General features: G+C 35.3%; 1 protein-coding gene across 1 annotated transcript in view; it reads left to right on the top strand.

Annotated features, from left to right (window-relative positions):
- The first annotated feature begins 949 nt into the window (after positions 1–949).
- The window catches only part of Tob (Transducer of ERBB2), a 57,233-nt gene continuing 39,558 nt past the window's right edge, over positions 950–18,624 (top strand). The window contains exon 1 of the mRNA XM_028304138.1: positions 950–1,237. The gene's annotated coding sequence lies outside the window, so the exon portion shown is untranslated. The remainder of the gene's footprint in view (positions 1,238–18,624) is intronic.

Here is an 18,624-nt window from a genome sequence, read left to right as displayed (position 1 = left end):
AATTCTTTTGTATGAAAAATCTAAACCGCTTAAGTTAGACGCTTGAAATTTGGTATGCAGGTACCTTAGTAAACTTAAAGCTTAGTTACAACAGGATATTGCAAAATTCCCACGGGAACGAGAGTTAGCGGAAAAAACATTTGTATGAAAAAGAAGGGGTTAAAACGGGATCCACGCGTACGAAGTCGCGGGCGGCCGCTAGTCTAGAATAAAATTGCAAGCTAGAAATTGTGCCGCCCTCCGTTATTTGATTTGAAACGATTCGCACGACATGTACGTCATTGTACGTACTCGGTTGATCGAGTTATCGATTGCTGGGCCTACTTGCATACGTCATACACATCCGCAACATTAACATCGTCTGGCTATCACGCTGTTAATTGAATTGTCCATCCATAATTATGTCCATTAATAATACAGGTACATAATATTAATCAAATACATACCCATAGCTCTAATACGTATATTAATACTACTACGTAAATCGTAGCGCGTAGCAGCTACGAAACTGCGATTATTCCCCAAATGGATACCTGTAACGAATTTATTCAGTGAAAAGTAATATTATCGCGGCAAAACGAAATCGAAACTTTATCCATTTCGCTCAAGAAAAAACTGTAACTGTGTCAATTTTCTCTTCGGCGAAGCCTTTTGTCTTTTTCCTGCTCGTTCCTTAAACGAGAATGGGAAGGGAAAAAGGTATTCAACATTTTTGATTTCTTTGTTCGTAGATGAAAGTAGCAGTGCTACGAGGCCGTAGCCGCGTTGTGCGCCTAATGACAAGCAGTTACGTCCTTAAACTTGTCGAGTGTATCAGCACGGTAGAGTGGGCAAGTGCAGGCAGTCCCCGTGACCTACATCGAGCGACCCTCGCTCGGAAGCTGCTAATTTCCACCATTGCGCGCTGAAGCCGACGTCACGCAGGGGCAGGGAGGCACGGCCGGCCCGCTGGCTGCCGCTCCGGGCAGTCCGCCGCACCACTCGGAGCCGCGAGCACGCGCCACGGCGCCGTCATCCGCGAACGAACAACCTCACCGACGCCGCCTCATCGAAAATTTATTAATGTGCAAACCCTTATTTTTGTAGTGCGAAAACGGTGAAAGTATATTTTTTAATTGCAAACTGTGATACGACGGGCGGAGGCTCGGGTGGGGCGCGTTCCGCTGACACAGTGGCTCAGTCAGCCGCCGGCCGCCGAGTGGCAAGCACCATCGATTTTCTCCATACAGTACGCGAGGTACGTAACTATCACGTGGTCGTATTTTCACCCGTCTATTTCCACGCGAGTATTTCAGCCGATCTGCTTAGAGCGTTCAAGGCCGCGCCGGTTTGTTCTAGCGTTTACGCTGTGTCGTACTGTTTTGATTGTTCGAATGCGTTGTTTTTATGCGTTATCACGTGGTGGATTGGTAGGGAAACCAGTGATTTTCACAGTTCTCGGGAGGCTGTTAATGTAATGCGATAACGCGTGTGACCAAGGTTGCGGGCAGTGACGTGAAGGTTGTGATTTTCTCGGTGTGTAGGCAACAATACAACCGCGTATGGTAACTTGGAAACATGCAAAACGCGAGCGTGGTGTAATGTAATGTTTATTTATTGGCTGTAAAGTGGATTTTATGGTTTGTGATCAGAATTTACTTTTTTGTGACTTTTTTTACTTTTCGAGATTACTTTTTTTTTGCCAAAGATGCTGGCAATCACTTAATAGCGGGTACAGTCGTTGGCCAGGTGTGAGTGCGCGTCGATCATAAAGCTGATCATGACCTACAGATCATATACTAAATCTAAATGAGCGTGATACGCGACCTGGCAGGCGTTCAGACAGGGATTCATTCAACAAACTATACTTTGTATACATGCAAGTTTACATACAGGAATAGATCGTAGATCGTAAGATAGACCCTCGAACTGAAATCACATGACTTACCATAGTTACCAGTTTACCAGTGGTTTGTGATCATTGTCGATATAGAGTCGCTTACTTTTACTGATATGGAAATAAAAAAAAATTAGGTATAAACTGTGCAAATACTAGAAAAGTGATAAATACAAAGTGACATAGTATTCATTTTGTTTCATTCTTTCTTGGTATTTTTTCAAGATAAGCTGAAATTTACAGTTAATTAACAACAAAATTGATAATGCAGTTATTTCTTTTGTTTTCAAAACACTCAGGCATCTAAATTATTTATTGCTAAAACACTCACATGAAATAAAAATCGTTACGAACTGTTCATTATCCCGACATTGCTCAAAACAGTAATAAATTTTCAATTTTTAATTCTACTTTATTCAATTCAGAATACAATTTCGTTTTTACAAGAAATATATGATCAACATTTCGTTAAAGTTCGTGCTAGTCTTTAATAACAGCAAAATTTTATATTTTATCGAGAGCAAAATTCCAATACTGTCTTCTAGCCTTGTCATGTCTAATACATTTGATCAAAAACAAATAAACATTGCTTTAGTTAGCCTACAGTGTACCTACAATGAAAATGAAAAAAGGCTTGAAAAATGAAAAAAGACTTTAGTTAGCCTACAGTGTACCTACTAAAATGAACAAAAGGCTTTAGTTAGCCTACAGTGTACCTACAATGAAAATAAAAAAAATGACAAGTTTTTTTAAAAGAAGGTCAAATTTTGATTCATAAAAGTTACTGGCAACTAATAATTATATTTTTAAAAACAATTGAATAACAGTCTGAATAAAGTAAATTTATACGTAGAGATGTAAGAAGAAACGTAAAAAATAAACTCACCGATTCAATAAAAGTACTGGTACTACGATTTTCATTATTATTATTATTGTATCCTTCTCCAAAATACAATTATATTTATTACTAATTTTGACAAAATTATGATGTTATAACTTAACTGAACATCGTATTTAAATAATTTGACAATCCTTTACTATAAAAGATGTTGCAAATACCATTTCTGTAATTAAAACACAGTTTAATTAAACAACTAGATCATCTAGCAATTTATTAAATGAGACGTGAAATTGAGATCTTCAAACTTACGTTTATAAGGAAGTATTTACGAAACCAATTTGATACCCGATTTAAATTACCCAATAGTTATCGGAACCGATGTTAACTGCACCAAGGTCCTGTCGGTCACATCAGCTGACGAACAAACTCATTGAAATTGTATCTCTATCACTGGACAGTAAAGCTTAAATTTGCATTTTTTAGATTGTACAAAAAAGCAGATGACTTTACGCGCCGCTGATTTTGATTATCTCTATGAAGTTAACTAAAATTGTATTTGAATTCGAGTCTGTTGCTAATTTTTGTTTTTAAAAGTATGATTAAAAACTTAAATTTTAATTATTATAAACTCAAATTACTTCTTCTATAAACTGACATCTAATAAAATTCTGCGTATTTTTTTAACATTCTACGGCTCGTACTTTATAAAAAAAAAATTTTTTTAGGACATATTATTTTCTTGTAAAGTGGCTCTTAACGTGTTTAGATTCGTACATAATACAACTTATTAGGTACGTACGCGTGCCCGCAATTTTCATTATCGTTAATAATAATATGTATAACTCTTGATTGCCGTTACCAGATTGACGAGTTAATTTAATTACCTACCTACCTACCAATTAAATACCTACTCCACTTTTTGGATGCACAAATTATGTAAAATAAGTCTTCTACGTACTGATGGTATCGTCAGGGCCGATTTTCTTTTATAAAGTTTTGTTTTCTTTATTATGAGACAAGCACTTATTTTGATAAATAACTCTACATTTTCAAGTTTTTACCACGCAAACCTACAGTTGAATGGCATATCAATTTATTAATAAGATGAAGTAAAAAGTACAAGATATTATTTTGACTCGTCTGAACAACTGAGTTGCAACGAATACAAGTTTCTTTATTTTATCTTTGAGATGTCGAGAGCACCACTTGTTTCGTGAGATGAATTCATTGTTATTCTCAAAGGAAACCCACCCATATCTTTTTTATCTGTTTATTTGTTCTTATCGTTTGTCTATGAAAAGGAAACGTGATTCTTGTTTTTAGTTTGACGCAATATCTTGCAACACTTCAAAACATAACTACCAAACATGTGAACTGAAGAAGATCATTAATAGTAAAGACTTTTTAGTGTGATTATACCTACTTGGGACAAAATAATTTTAGAAGAAAAAAAAAACAATCGAGTGTCGTGTACTTAATATTGAATAATCAACCATAAGCTATAAAACAAAAGAAGCCATACCCTTCCATGGGTGGGAAAATTCGAACGCAATTTAAAACCGTGAACACAAAACAATTGAACATCGAAAACACAAGTACCAATTAGGCGACCTCGTCCAAAGTGCAAACGAATCACCAAAACTGAATGGCGGGAGGTTGCCACTGGCCTATAATGTCCACGTATTGGTGTCAAGGGGACGACGTGCACGTCACGAGTCATCTGGCATCACCGGAGCGATGGCACCGCCAAAATCACTGTGACAACAAAAAATGCATTGATAAATGACGTTGGAAGTCAGAACTACGCCATTTGATGGTTGGTTACTGCAAAAAAGTTGTTTGAAATGTATGACTGTTGACTACGCTACACAGCACATAGCGGGCGCTAATTTTGTCCACAAATAGAGCAGACATCTTTTATCAACTGCTATACGAGTATAGTCATGCCTCAACAAGGTCGCGCTTTCATTATCACATTGCGTCATTAAGTGCACGAAAAATTCGTTCGAAAATTAACTGTTGTAACTCATCACTAGCATACAACGCCACTCTTGTGGCGGAATTTTGGGCTGACTCTGTGTAGGTTTGTTGTCGACACGACAAGAAGATCACTAGAATAGAATAAATTAGATAAAATAAGAGCCAATTTCCTTTATAGAATCACAATCGTTATAAAATTGCCTTAGTGATTACCTAGACGTTATCAGTTTATCAGCCTTTAGTTAAGCGGATCCAGGCTAGTATTAGCATAACGATGTCATTTCGGAGGAAAAATACCCGAAAGGATCTAGGTCTCAGACGTAAGTCAGCCATATATCATTCGGAGACAAATATATGGCCTATAAACGTGACAAAATAAAAAATATGTGACCTTTTTCGTATAAATATATATTTTATAGTCAAACAAACTTTTCCTAAAATGTTAGTATAAAAAATAGAGCTCATTTTTAATTGAATAAATTTTCATTATACAAAACAAACGTGCTTTAAAGTGACTCTAGCAAAGGTAAAAATAGAAAAGCTCGCGTAAAAACTTCACTACATTGAATTGATAAATAAATTAATGCTTAGTGTAATACGTAACAGGTATAACGTAATAGGTATATCAAAGCTAAAACGCAAAACACAAAGTCATATTAAAAAGCCCTTACGATAATAAATCCTGCACGCATACTTAAGTTAATACTCATTAAAGTTATTATGCACAATAAGAACCAAGTAAACTTATAAGGTTGAGCATAAAACATGCCACTACACACATGACAGTTCGAACCACGAACCACGAACCACGGACCACGGCCTATTTCATACCACCTTCGCTTTTACCTCGTAGGTCACGCGATATTGTAATCGAGGGCATTTTCCTGCTTATACCGTGTTTTGTTTTTATTTTCCCTTACATCTCCTGAGTTTACAATAAATACGCTTTACTCCACGCGAGTGGAGCTATTTTTATATGCGTATGATCTCGGAAGTTTTTAGATAGATATACATCATCATGAATCGTCAGGTCATTTAGTGTAAACTCTAAACTGCAGGAGCACGACTTTCTCTAATTTAGAATCTCACGCTGGTCAGACAGGGGGTGACCAGACGGGTGGATACATACTACATTATGTACAAATGATACAAATTTATAATCCATACTTAATTGTTAATCTTTAAAAAAAAACATGATAAAAGCAAGCCATGGGATAAGACTCTACCTTCTTCCATAGCTTTCATCTAATGTACAGTCGACGCTACATCGTATTTTTTAAGAAAAAAACGCATAGTTATTTCGACTAACATAATTTTATAGTGTTACCTTGAGATGCCCTCGTCGTTACTATGATTAGGTTATCATTAACAGCTTCGTGGTCAACATGAGAGGCTTTGACAGACCAAAGGTCTTAAGTTTGATTCCCAGGTAGATACAACTCAATGACACAAGATGATTCTAAGATTCAAGAAGCACAATAGATAGCGAAAGATGGCATATGAAGTCACACTGTAGGACGAAAAAGTATGTTTTTTTATAATGTATATGAGCTTGACCAATTTTCGCCCGTATTCACAAACATTACCATGAGGTCTCATAGTGCGCGTGGACGCACAGGGTGACTGACATACGAAGCAATCACAGTGCTCTATTCAACGCTGTTAGTTCGATTTGCTGCTTCACTTAACCAAGCATCGTTTGTGAATACGAGCGTTTATGTCTAAACAAATAAAATGTTTTTGATTCTAAGATAGCGATAACGGACAATACTATTAAAAGAAAGCCCACATAAATTGAACCCAAATACGACGTTTCAAACTATTACAACGTATTACGTGAGCGACACACAAACGATAGAAATAAACGTCTAGATGGCCCGATAAACACGCGATACGACTATTTACTGAATGAAGTTTATATTGTTAGTGTGAATACATACATACTGTGATGTTTTGATATCTTTTCATGCTATAATAATCATTATAAAATTATAATAAATAGCTATAGAGCTATTGGAAATAGCCCGCGTCTTCAATTGAATGTGACAGCCCTACAGCATGTGAATGTGAGCCCTAAATACTTAAAGGTTCATTAATGAAAACTTATTGATTGGATTCTAAGAAAAGTAAGAGATGTGTTCAATGAGCTGATTCATTCATCAATATAGCATATTTTCATTGAAAAGAAAGAAAATTACTATACAGTAGGAGCTTAAAAAACAAAATTTATATTTGGTTTACGATAAAATGCGTTTATCTTTTTATTCATTACCTTATTCAATTACTAGCTTTTGCCCGCGGCTTTACCCGCGTGAAATTTAATTTGTCACATATCGTCATAAATTATAGTCTATATGTTATTCTCGGTTATAATCATTAATATTGTAAAGTTTCATCAAAATCTGTTCAGTCGTTTTTGCGTGAAAGAGTAACAAACATCCAGACATCCACACAAACTTTTGCATTTATAATATTAGTAGGATCGTAGGATGTGTACTGGAAATAAATGTTTTAATAATTTATTGGCTCACTCTATCACGACTGTAAACAATCTTATGACAAATTTTTTTATTTGTACTATCTAAAGAACAATATACAAGTTTTAAATGTTACAAACCGTGACGTAAAAATTTTCATCATTACGTATAAATCAAGTTTCACAAACGATTAAACAAAACTGAATGATCAAAGCACGTCGCACGTCACATTTGAAATTTCGCGAACAAGCAACATTTAATTTTCATAAATTAATATCGCCCGAAGTGGTTTGGAAGCTATAATTAATACCCAGAGAGTAAAATGAGCCAACTCTGACATAATATCGCGTAGTGCCAAAATCACCGGCACTTCGAGGGGTTGACGAGCCATATTTGCATGGACGTGCCATGGTAACATGCCATTTAGAGCAAATTGTTTATGGTGTCAAAATTTTCGAATGTTTTACGATCGCGATCTGCTATAGTTCCAATATACTGAACTGTCCTATCCATGACATTGACAGCGGGGCGCCACCGTCTATACCGGATCGCAGGTTCCGATTTTTGCCATGTTGGAAAACATATAGTTGAACGATGGTAGCGCCCGGCCCCCTGTAATTGAGTTTGGTGGGACAGTTCAGCGTGGGTCATCTATAGCGATGCCCTGCCCCCCTAGACAAAACGCACTTTTTGATCGAATCGAAAATCGAATCCGTCAAAATTCCATACAAAAAAGGGGCTTTTCGACCACTTTGCGACTGGTTTGCGATTATAATTTGCACTTTGTCTAGACCCACTGAGCTGGTTACCATGACAGATGTCGTTCAAAAATGAGAGTTTGACGCACACGAGCAAATTCGATCAAGCGGAATAAACCATAAATAATTCTAAAAAAATCGCGTTCAATGAATGAAAGTTATTTATAAAATTATCCAAAAAATTTGTCTATTTAATAAAATTTTTATATGACATCTACCTATCTTTAATCATTAAATAGGTAGGTAACCTTGTGACCTTAAATCCTAAATTGATCTAGGAAGTTGAATTTTGTAATTACTTATTTACTCGTAGAAACACACAAACAACCAAATTAATAGCAATAAAATCATTTTATCGATCAAAATCGCATCTCTACGCTTCCGCTTTAACCCAAAACTTCAAAACGCACGTTTCGTAACTTTTAGTAACTCTGACTACATCGTTTGATCGCGCAAACGCACATTTGGCAATTAATATCAATGTAATCACGATCTCATTAGATACTGCGGTGTTCGGAGCATCATAAACACGTGTTCCGACGAAACTTTGAGCCTGCGATGAATATTGGCGACTGTACAACGATCAAGATGCGTAATGTTACGATAACAGCTGTTTCTAGTCTAAAATGTGCTATTTATCGAACGATAATTTAATCAGTAGGCCTAAGATGCGCGCCGTGATAACTTTTATCGACGTCAAAATGTATGGGAAAAATCGATAAAATGGCGTAATAACCGCTTATCGCAGCGCGCATCTTAGGCCTACAGGGCTTGAAAGTGTCGATCTTCAACTCACAATTTGTTAATAAGATGACAAAACTTTTCTTTAACTTTAAACCATAGATACTTATTTATAGCCCTATTTACAAACAAAAACAGTGACTGAATGCTTAACTTTCTAAATAACTTTCTACCAAATGTTGATTTTCATCGTAATTAATAGAGACATGACAGTGTTTTAATTAAAGCAATATTGTAAGGCTGTTGAAATTATAATAATTAATAATAACAACCACACATCAGTTACTTCTGTTTATTAAGGGAAATACTAAATTATATGAAAATGTTATCCTTTTTCCTAATTGCTTAAATTGGGAAAGGGAAATTTTAGTTTTTCTTTTTTTATTGTTTTTGTTGTTATTGGGCTGGAAGACGTAGCGTGGGCAGGCCTCCTACTAGGTGGACCGACGATCTGGTAAAGGTCGCGGGAAGAGCTTGGATGCGGGCAGCGCAGGACCGTTCATTGTGGAAAACCTTGGGGGAGGCCTTTGTCCAGCAGTGGACGTCATTTGGCTGAAAAGAAAGAAAGAAAGAAATTGTTTTTGTATCGTGATAACAGGTGACATCCCTAACATCAACCTTAATAACGTGCCCTATGAATCACAGAATCATCATCAACACGTCGTTAACTTAAGTCATCACCAAAACGGGAACATTTAGGTACAGACAGAGACTGATGTTTCTACCAATTTGGATTCCTATATCGCCCTAGTTTCCATTACCTAAGCCTAGGAGCAGACCACCGACTTTTAGTTGGCCGATAGTTAGACCCGATTCTAATTTGTATGAAGAATAGACATGTTGACACCACCAATCAATTGACGTACTTTTTAAAACTGTCAAAACGAAACTCTCCCATATATTTTGTACCTATGGCACTACAAGCAAGTGACGTCACTATTTTGTCAACTCAATTATACTACTTTTTTCAATTACAATGCGACCAAAAATCGTAATTTACAGGTAATTTAAAATTAATTAAGTTTTTAAGACCAGAATGAAGTGTTTTTTTTAGAAAAGTTGTGATTTCGAATTATTGGAGAATGGTGTCAAATTGTCCATTGGCCGATACCAAATCGGTGCAGTGTAATGTGCGCACTTTCATATATCTCCATACTGATCAATAGCCCGACCCAACTATCGGCCAACTAAAAATCGGTGGTCTGCACCTAGGCTTAAAGTTCTAAATTAAAAGTATTTGTATACTAAATCCCATTTAGGTTTGTTTAGTACCTACCTATCGATGCGCATAGGATTTATCAAACCGCAATCGAATGACGACATGAATTCGTTAATAGTATTAGCCGATTGGATTGCTGGACCCAATAAATTGAAATTGCTGTGTGACAGCCATATTAATGATGTTACAAATTTCTATTATTTGACGTCAAAGGGATGAAGTATCTACATATTAAGTTGATAATAGATTACGTAGTAGGTACGTCAAAATTAGGTTTGCGTAAGTAAATTAAAAAGAAATGGACTTATAGTATTATTTTGAGCTTCTTTTTACTCGTTTCTGAGCTTTAAGAAACTATAGTGTCATTGACTCCAAAATATACGCGTCTACTAAATATATCGCACATAATTCATGAAGAGACAATTAGCAAAAGCATTCTCTAATTACCTTAGTCTCTACACTCTTGCATTTTCATATTCATTTTTTTTTATAATCCTACATTATTGTTATTGCGCTAAGTAAAAATCCTCCTAACATACATTGTCCTAAGCCGTATTTACGTAACTAAAGCCTTACTATTTTTCCACGTGAACATCTGAAGGTTAAATCCCTATGTTATTATGCAGCCGTTATTACAATACCAAATGAAATGCCATCTCATCTCGCATCGTAAACAATGAAACGCCAAACGTAATTCGCGCTATTAGAAACTGCCAATTTTTTTGCAAATAAAGCCGCACCGTGCTTTCTATTTAACTAAAGCATTGTGTCACTCTCATCATTTGATGAAAGAATCATTAAGATCGCTTCAGCCGTTTAGGAGTAATAGTAGGAAATTTCTTTGGTGAAATTAAGATTTTTTTCTGTCAAAACTAATAGTTGTAACAAAAACAACGAACTACATTTTTTTAGTTTAAGATATTATACATCTCATACATATTTGTTTTTCTTGTTTGCATCATCGATTTAGGAGTATTTAGGGATTCAAAGGGAGTTCTATTTTGCAGTTTTGCCTCACCTGTCGCCTTAAAGATTGATTTAAAAATTCAACAAATGAATGCACCTTTTCACTAAATGGTGTGATTTTATGTTATGTCTCTATCTATTTATTTAAGTAAACTTTGATTGACAATTACATCTTTGATTGAGTGATATTAAAGAAATTGCCAGTTTCAGTTGGCGCGGCCTGTAGTCTCGTATAAATCCAACATTTATTGTATCAAAGGCATTCCTGCTAGGCTTAATACAAAGGCTCACTGTTTAATTAAATATGTACTATACGAAGTACGTTTGTATTGGTTTTAAAAAGGAATAGTTCGAGTCCATAAGCTTCTATGATCCGAGGTTGGTTGGTTTTGTGGTTATGATTATTTTAATACGTCTGATACTCCAAAGTAATTTTAAATGGATTTTAAATGTTTGTTAAAATAATACAAGTGTGTTTGCTTACAATATTCAATTCATTAGCTTGTTTATCTAATTACTGCAGACGCCAATCGCTTAATTAATTTTGGTTTATATGTTTACATTTATTTATAGAAAGATAATTTTAATTATACGGTTATAAAATATGTCAAATAAATGTTTATGGAAGAAAGTGTAGGTAAAAATTCAGGTCGCCAACAGTCCCTATGCCAAAAGCTGGGACATTTCTGCTATATTTTCCAATTTTATCTGGCAACCATTCAAAATACAACATAAACATAACATACTATAGTCATAATACTTCCGCTGCTCTTTGTCATACTTTTGAGTTGAATTTCAACTAATTTCGAAATATTATGAGTGACCAAGATTATTTATAGCAACGCACGCGACTTGATACTCTTGAACCACAAACAGAAGGTAAAAACTATAACTGAGTGAGTAATAACATAACGGCTCTATGATTTAGTAGGTAGTTGGACTTTTTTGATCCGACAGTGATGGGTTTAAATCCCGAAGGGTGCACATACGTTGTTATAATAGGTAAGTATCATATTGAGTAATTTCAGTTAAGAATGCACCCGATTTTTTTTCGTAGAATGGGTATTCTACGAAAAAAAATCTTGCTTTAACTACAAATACGCATTTTTACTGCGTAGTGTTATTTACGAGGATATAACAAGCAATACCAAGGACCAACGTTACATAATATCTCCGTAGCAAATATCATAATGGATCAACGTTTCCAGGCCATTTATCCAGTTAATCGTGTTAACCTTTGTCATATTCGGCCTTCGTACACAGTCAGCTGTAACGTTATTATCCACAAACACTGAAAAAAACAAACAAAAACTACTCCCACATTGTCCAATTTGTGGTTACAAATGACATGTCATCTGTGTATATTGACAGGGCATTGTTCTTTGGTATCACAAAAAGGCGACACTCCCATCGTATTCGGATGTATTATATTTAATAATCTACATTGTTTCTTGTAGCTCAAACGTCAGACCTGAAAAAATAAAACCTCCGCCGTTTGACGTCACGTCTCGCTATTAAACATAAGAAAAATGTTCGAAATTCAAATTTTAAATTCAGACAGAGTCAGGCTAATAAAAACAAAATGACACTCAGAAAAAAATAATAAACAGAATGGCTTTGAGTTCTAACCGGCCAGATACACTGTTGACATGATTTCGCTGTCAGTGTACAGTCGTCAAACTCAAACTAGCACAATCAAAACAGGTCGATATCAACTCTGTTTGTTCATCCTCCAATCATTGTTAGGACAGATGCCGCTATACCAGCAACTAGCGAGATTTGACGGTTTTCATAGTGGAAACTAGAGATCAATGAGGTTTTGTTTAGATGTAAATATGAATACATACGAGTACCTACGTCAACTAATTGTACTCAATATATCCCTAGTACTAGAATACGTTCTCTTTACAACCTTCTGATTTGATAGTTATTATCTTTAAACCAATCAACTATCGAAACTCTAAACCCTTATTAACTTAATATACGACAGTGTCCAATTTAACTATTCAAGCTCATAACCAATAAATTTACAGATCGCATAAATACATAGCGATTATAGCTCAGTTATACATGATAACGAACGTCCATATTTCCTGAGCTTTCAATATTTATAGCGGTCTGTAACGTTGCGATAAACATAGCCGAGAAAATTTAGAAGTGAAAATAGGTCGATTGGACAGTTTTATTTTAAAATTTGCGATCGAGATGCAGAAATAGGAAATAGGCTGTTTGTAAATAGATTTAGATGCGAGGGTTTTATTTCGAGGAGGCAGTAGGATTATTTTTAAAACAATTTCGTCAATGAAAATACTGTTATCCAGTGTAAATGCATTGCCTTAGTGCCAACACACCATCCGATTGGTTTTTGTTTATCGATACGAAGTATTAGGTAATTCAAGAACAATATTTATACTTGAATTTTATTATGCTTGACACTGGCTATAATGTGCAAATCGCACGAAGCCATAATAGAAAAAAAATCAAGAAAAAACAAAAGAACATCTCTACATAAGGCGTGGATCGATTTATGAAGAACTTTTTTCGTTTTCCTAATGGCCAATGCTTGTCCCTGTCAACGTTAATAAGGTTCAAAGTTGTTCGGTTTTGTTACTGTTTACGTTACAATCCAGTTGACACCGGTAATAGTGAGATGCGGTGAATCTGAGGATATTGGATGATGAGGTCGCCGCCAGCATCCGTCACCAATTACCAATCTATGCGGCGGGATAATAATATAAATATTCTGTGTTATTGTGGTTTGTTTTAATGCAATCGTACTGATATCATCATAAAAATGAAATATGTTTTAACTTTTAATTCCTTTTTCCAAAACTAAAGTTTCAATACGTATCAATCTATTATTAAAAGGTGTAACATAAATAATTTAACATTTGCACAAAATCTACCTAGGTCATCAATTTAAAAATACATGACCCAGTTTATTAACTTATATTTCAACAGAAATTGAAATTTCTGTTTATGCATCTCTAATGGATTAATTAAAGCGCATCAGTTAGCATTAATTTATGAGCGATAATGCTGTTTCATCAATTACATCATGAATTCGACGCTAAGGGGTTTTAAAATAAATCACTTTTACTATGAAATGCGAAATTAAACTGGCGAAAATAGAACCTCGTTAGTACTGATATTGTTTTGCAGTCGCATCTCGCGTTTTAGGACGTAATTTCAGCTATTTTGTAATGAAAATTTTCGTAGAAACTGCCCGTTTTGGATGAGGGGTGAAGTTTCAAATTCTAGGAATCTAGATTAAGCTATGTTACAGAATTTAATATCTCGTTAGAAAGACGTTGAGTTAAACTTCATAAACCAGTAACTTCGTTGATTCTATGAAACTCCTTGCTCAGACCTTTTTTATGTGTCACTCAATTGAGTTATAATTAATTATTAAACTGTGCTTTATCTTCAGTCAACACGACCGACCATAAACCCTGAGCATTGATTAATACTCAAACAAACCATTGAACATTCAGGGAAATAACAGTACGACATTGAATAAAAAGTAAAAACGAGATCCAATTCCCGCGTTTTAAAGGTCTTTTCCGCGACTTAAAAAACTATCAAAGCATCAAACGCCTTGAGTTTCCGTTGCACTATTCTGTTCTTCTGTTCGTGGCCGTTTAGCGAAACAAAAAAGTTTTAACATTGTTGTAAAACTACCAACATAGTAAAAATCGTATCATGCACTATCAGCCATGCGTGTACTGCCAACCGCAAGAAATGAGAATTGTCATTGCACGTGCATCTGAGCTATTTTTTTAAATCTTCATAACGCATGGGTGTTACTGGCAGGCAATTCAATATTGGAATCTTCTTTATCGATACGCACTTTTAGAGACTCACATTACTCTTAACCATATTATAAATAAGTGTTTCACCATTTGTATATTTTCCTTTACGTTAAGAGATTTTCTTTGCAAGACAGAAAACATAAGTAATTGTATAGCGTGGTTTATCTTTTTACACTTCAATTAAGGTTTTTCCTATCCTTGGTGTTCTTTTATGCCTTTATTAATTTATGCATTAATACTGTGTAGTTTCTTAAGTTAAAGATACTAAAAATACAAATCAAAGAAAAAAGCTATACATAAAATACCTGTGCAAATCTTATGTTGTTAATTCAATTTTCCGAAGATTCATAAGACATTTCATAAACATGCCTTCAAACTCTACATCGCAAATATTAAATTGCCTTCATCTCGCATCTTGTCCAAAACAAATTAAACGTCATGACGTCAAACTTTCCATTAATATTTGTTAATGTTTAGAAAACTGCGTATGATTTATTGATTCATAAAACGCATTTCGCATTTCATTATTCCCCGTAATAGAGGTGACCTTGAATCTGTTCAGTTGGATAATGCGCTTTGTGTAGAACGTAATAGGGTTGTTAATTGGTTGGTGTTTTGCAATGACCTTGTGCTAGGGCGTCCGTGTCCACAGTTTGCGTGACAGAGTTGAGGATGTGCTGTCGTTGTCTTCGACATTCATCGCTGGCCTGACCTCGCCAATGTCACGTTGATGCCCGCCGGGCGGTCAATGGATGCGTGTTTTGTTGTGCTATCATTCTTTTGTTTTACGTGGGATAGTTTATTACGCGCTTTACGCTACTAAAGAGAGTGACACTAGGATGATGTTTTGTTTTTCTTAGGTAATAAAAAATGTAGAGATGGAAATCTTGTTCTTTTTCGGCTGTTTCACGTGACAAGAAAATATCTACAATAATTTAATGTAATAATGTTTATAGATCCATAAAGTCTTAATTTGTCTGATTACCATTAACTTTGTAATTAGCTGCAACTAAATTTTGTTTATTTCTTTTCAGGTAAATATTTTCTTTCACATCGGTACCTACACATCATCACGGAGGTAAATGATCTAAACTAATTACTTGACAACAATACATTTATTCATTATTTTTAGTCTTACTAATAAGACCTAACATGTCATAGTAGTAAACATACCTAGTCTGTTCAAAATATACTTAGAAAATCCATAAATAAAAAAGCTTTTATCGGTGCCATTTTGCAACATAAATGTACAGCCTGATATTCTGTCAACTGTAAAAAAAACCATTACTGGTAGTATAAGGTCTATAATTTTGGAAGGTCATATTCATTGTCGAAACAAAGTTTGTCAAAATTATAGGCACATTTGGACAATAATCCGTAGTAGCATATAATAATATTAATGACTTCCCATGCTTCTTCATATAAACTAACAACTTAGTTGAGAAAGAGTCGGAAATATCCAAATACTTAATAATACTATAGGTATAATCTTCCATTGAAAACTAAAAGACATTCTATAAACTCTGAAAGCATAAGAAGATAAGAGTAGAATCGAATCGAATTATGGAGTAAAATCTCTTCGTTAAATAAAATCTTTGAAAAGCTTTAAGTAGATCCTATTACAAATACAATATTATTTGTTTTCACACCTTCTACATAATATTTCGTCGTAACATTATTCGTCACGAGTTTTACGTAACTCACTAAGCAGCGCTAATCTTATTCCTTAAGACGCTAATATTCTTATTCTCGTATGTAATACTATAAAAGAAACTCCAAGCCCAACACAAACAGATTAGGTATGTATACAGGGTGACTTTGAAATCGTTGGCATCGTTTTAAAATAAGACTACTCATGATTTGTCTCATATTTGGGGAATACACTATGTATTCTGAATAGAGTCTTATATTAAAAGGATGCCGACGATTTCAAAGTCACTCTGTATATTGTATGAACCATGGCACTACGCACATAGTTCGCTAACCACCAGGCTATTCAATATCTGGTACGAACCTTTCATATTCTAGAAAAAACTTTTTACAGGAACTGGTTTTATCAAAGTAAACAATCACCTAATTACTATAGTGGGTGTTGATAATCTGTACGATATAAGCTAATGCTTTTAGTATATTGACTGAGCCGTTAGCCGCTTGTATAAGCCGGCCTTGTATGGCTTAATTTGGCTATTCACAGTAATCCGCGCCAATCCGTATGGCTAAATCATCACTTTAAGTGTTCGTTATACTGCCAACATTTCTGTGCTATGACATTATAGAACATTTAGTTAGTAATATTTCCACTAGCTACACGATGTCAGACTTCATGAAACGATATTGTATTGACGTCTTACATGTGAATATCTTAGTCACTTTAATGTCCATATTATTCACTCGGCCATACTTTATTACGATAATCGATAAAATGGTAACAAGAACAACACTACCACATAATCAAATCCCCATGAGAATCAAAACAGATCAGAATTTGATTCCGCATCATATAACTCTACCAAAACTTGGAACCCAACTTATTACAACATGCCAAAAACAACAAGCTTCTCAATTCTCTACCCGCATAAGCAGACCCAAGGATAATCAAATCCAAAAGTTCGCAGCTCCATAAGCCATTGCAAACCCATTCCCAACGTCCAAAGACACATAACCAGGAAATGAGGGAAAATATTACCCACCGGTGTCCCGCCGATCCCACATCAATCAAGTTTTTCCCAGCGATCCCCGGGGATCTATGCCGAATAAATGGGCAACATTAATCATTATAGATGGACGCAACATACCCCAGTTTCGCAGATACTGTCGCCGTATCTCCGGATCTCATACCATTTATTATTACTATTCGGTGTCAAAGTAAACCGGAACAATAAGGCCCTTTCAATGGAAATGCCCTGTCATCATTCAGAATGGCCTCGAGAAAGACTTCTCACATTTTTGCCCTCGTAAATATTTAGGTAATGTAAGGATATAAAACCCTGCTATAAAACTGAGATGTAGCATCGATTTTGGGAGAATTTGTCGGTGACGCAAGATATAGGCCATACTTTGCCCCTCCAGACATTCGCTTCCGTTCTAGTCGATAATAGTATCTGGAAAATCTCATCTAAAACTTCTATGAATCACTGTTATGTTTCAAAGTAGAAAATGCTCAATATCCAACCATCTAGATCTTGAAGGTGCTCTTTGTTCGTAATTCGCAAGTCTTACGAACAAGATTGCCTACTTTCATTTCTGTCTCAAATATTTAGCATACTAGGTCAACTTTTCGCTATCGTGCTAAATAGACAACTAGAGTAACGTCACTGTCGCATATCGTAGTTGCCGTAAGAGTAAACACTGCAGTATTCAGTAAGGCGTTATCTAAATCAATAATCCGAGCACTGGCAAGGAACCACATTTAATTACCATAATCCGACAACATCCTCCTGTGAAAAACTCTCCTGGTGCCAGTTATGGAGTTCTCGAATAAATTACGATGAGAATTCCGCTGAAGTTTCTTAATTTAAAAATTTCAGGCATTTGAATAAGTGGTACTTAGGCATTTCGTGAATTTTTCCTCAAAAGTTTCGATGGCGTTTGAAATTATTGTTATTCGTGCTACTTTAAAGTAAATTGTTTTAAAAAGTGTGCTGTAAGATGTCGACGTCACTAAGCGGCGTAACACATTCCAAAACAACAAACATGTATGTAGGTACAAGTAGTAGTACTTTGACATCCAATTTGTGCATTGTTCTCTAAACACGTATATATAAGTTAAATACATCTCGACGCGCTTCTAACAGTAACAGCAGTACCTACTCAATTTCGTCACTAAACGTTCCAACTTCCAACCCTGTACCTCTAGTAGGAAAAACTTTCGAGTTCGTTTCGTTGCGTATTCAAAGTGTCATCAAAAAATTTTGTATGAAAAATTAAACAGCGCCCCCTAGGGCGGCTATAATA

The sequence above is a fragment of the Ostrinia furnacalis genome, unplaced genomic scaffold, assembly GCF_004193835.3.
Source record: "Ostrinia furnacalis isolate ACB-3 unplaced genomic scaffold, ASM419383v2 OfSCF0140, whole genome shotgun sequence".
Lineage (NCBI taxonomy): Eukaryota > Metazoa > Arthropoda > Insecta > Lepidoptera > Crambidae > Ostrinia > Ostrinia furnacalis.
Note: the sequence above shows the minus strand (reverse complement) of the source record. Positions and strands in the feature narration are given on the sequence as shown.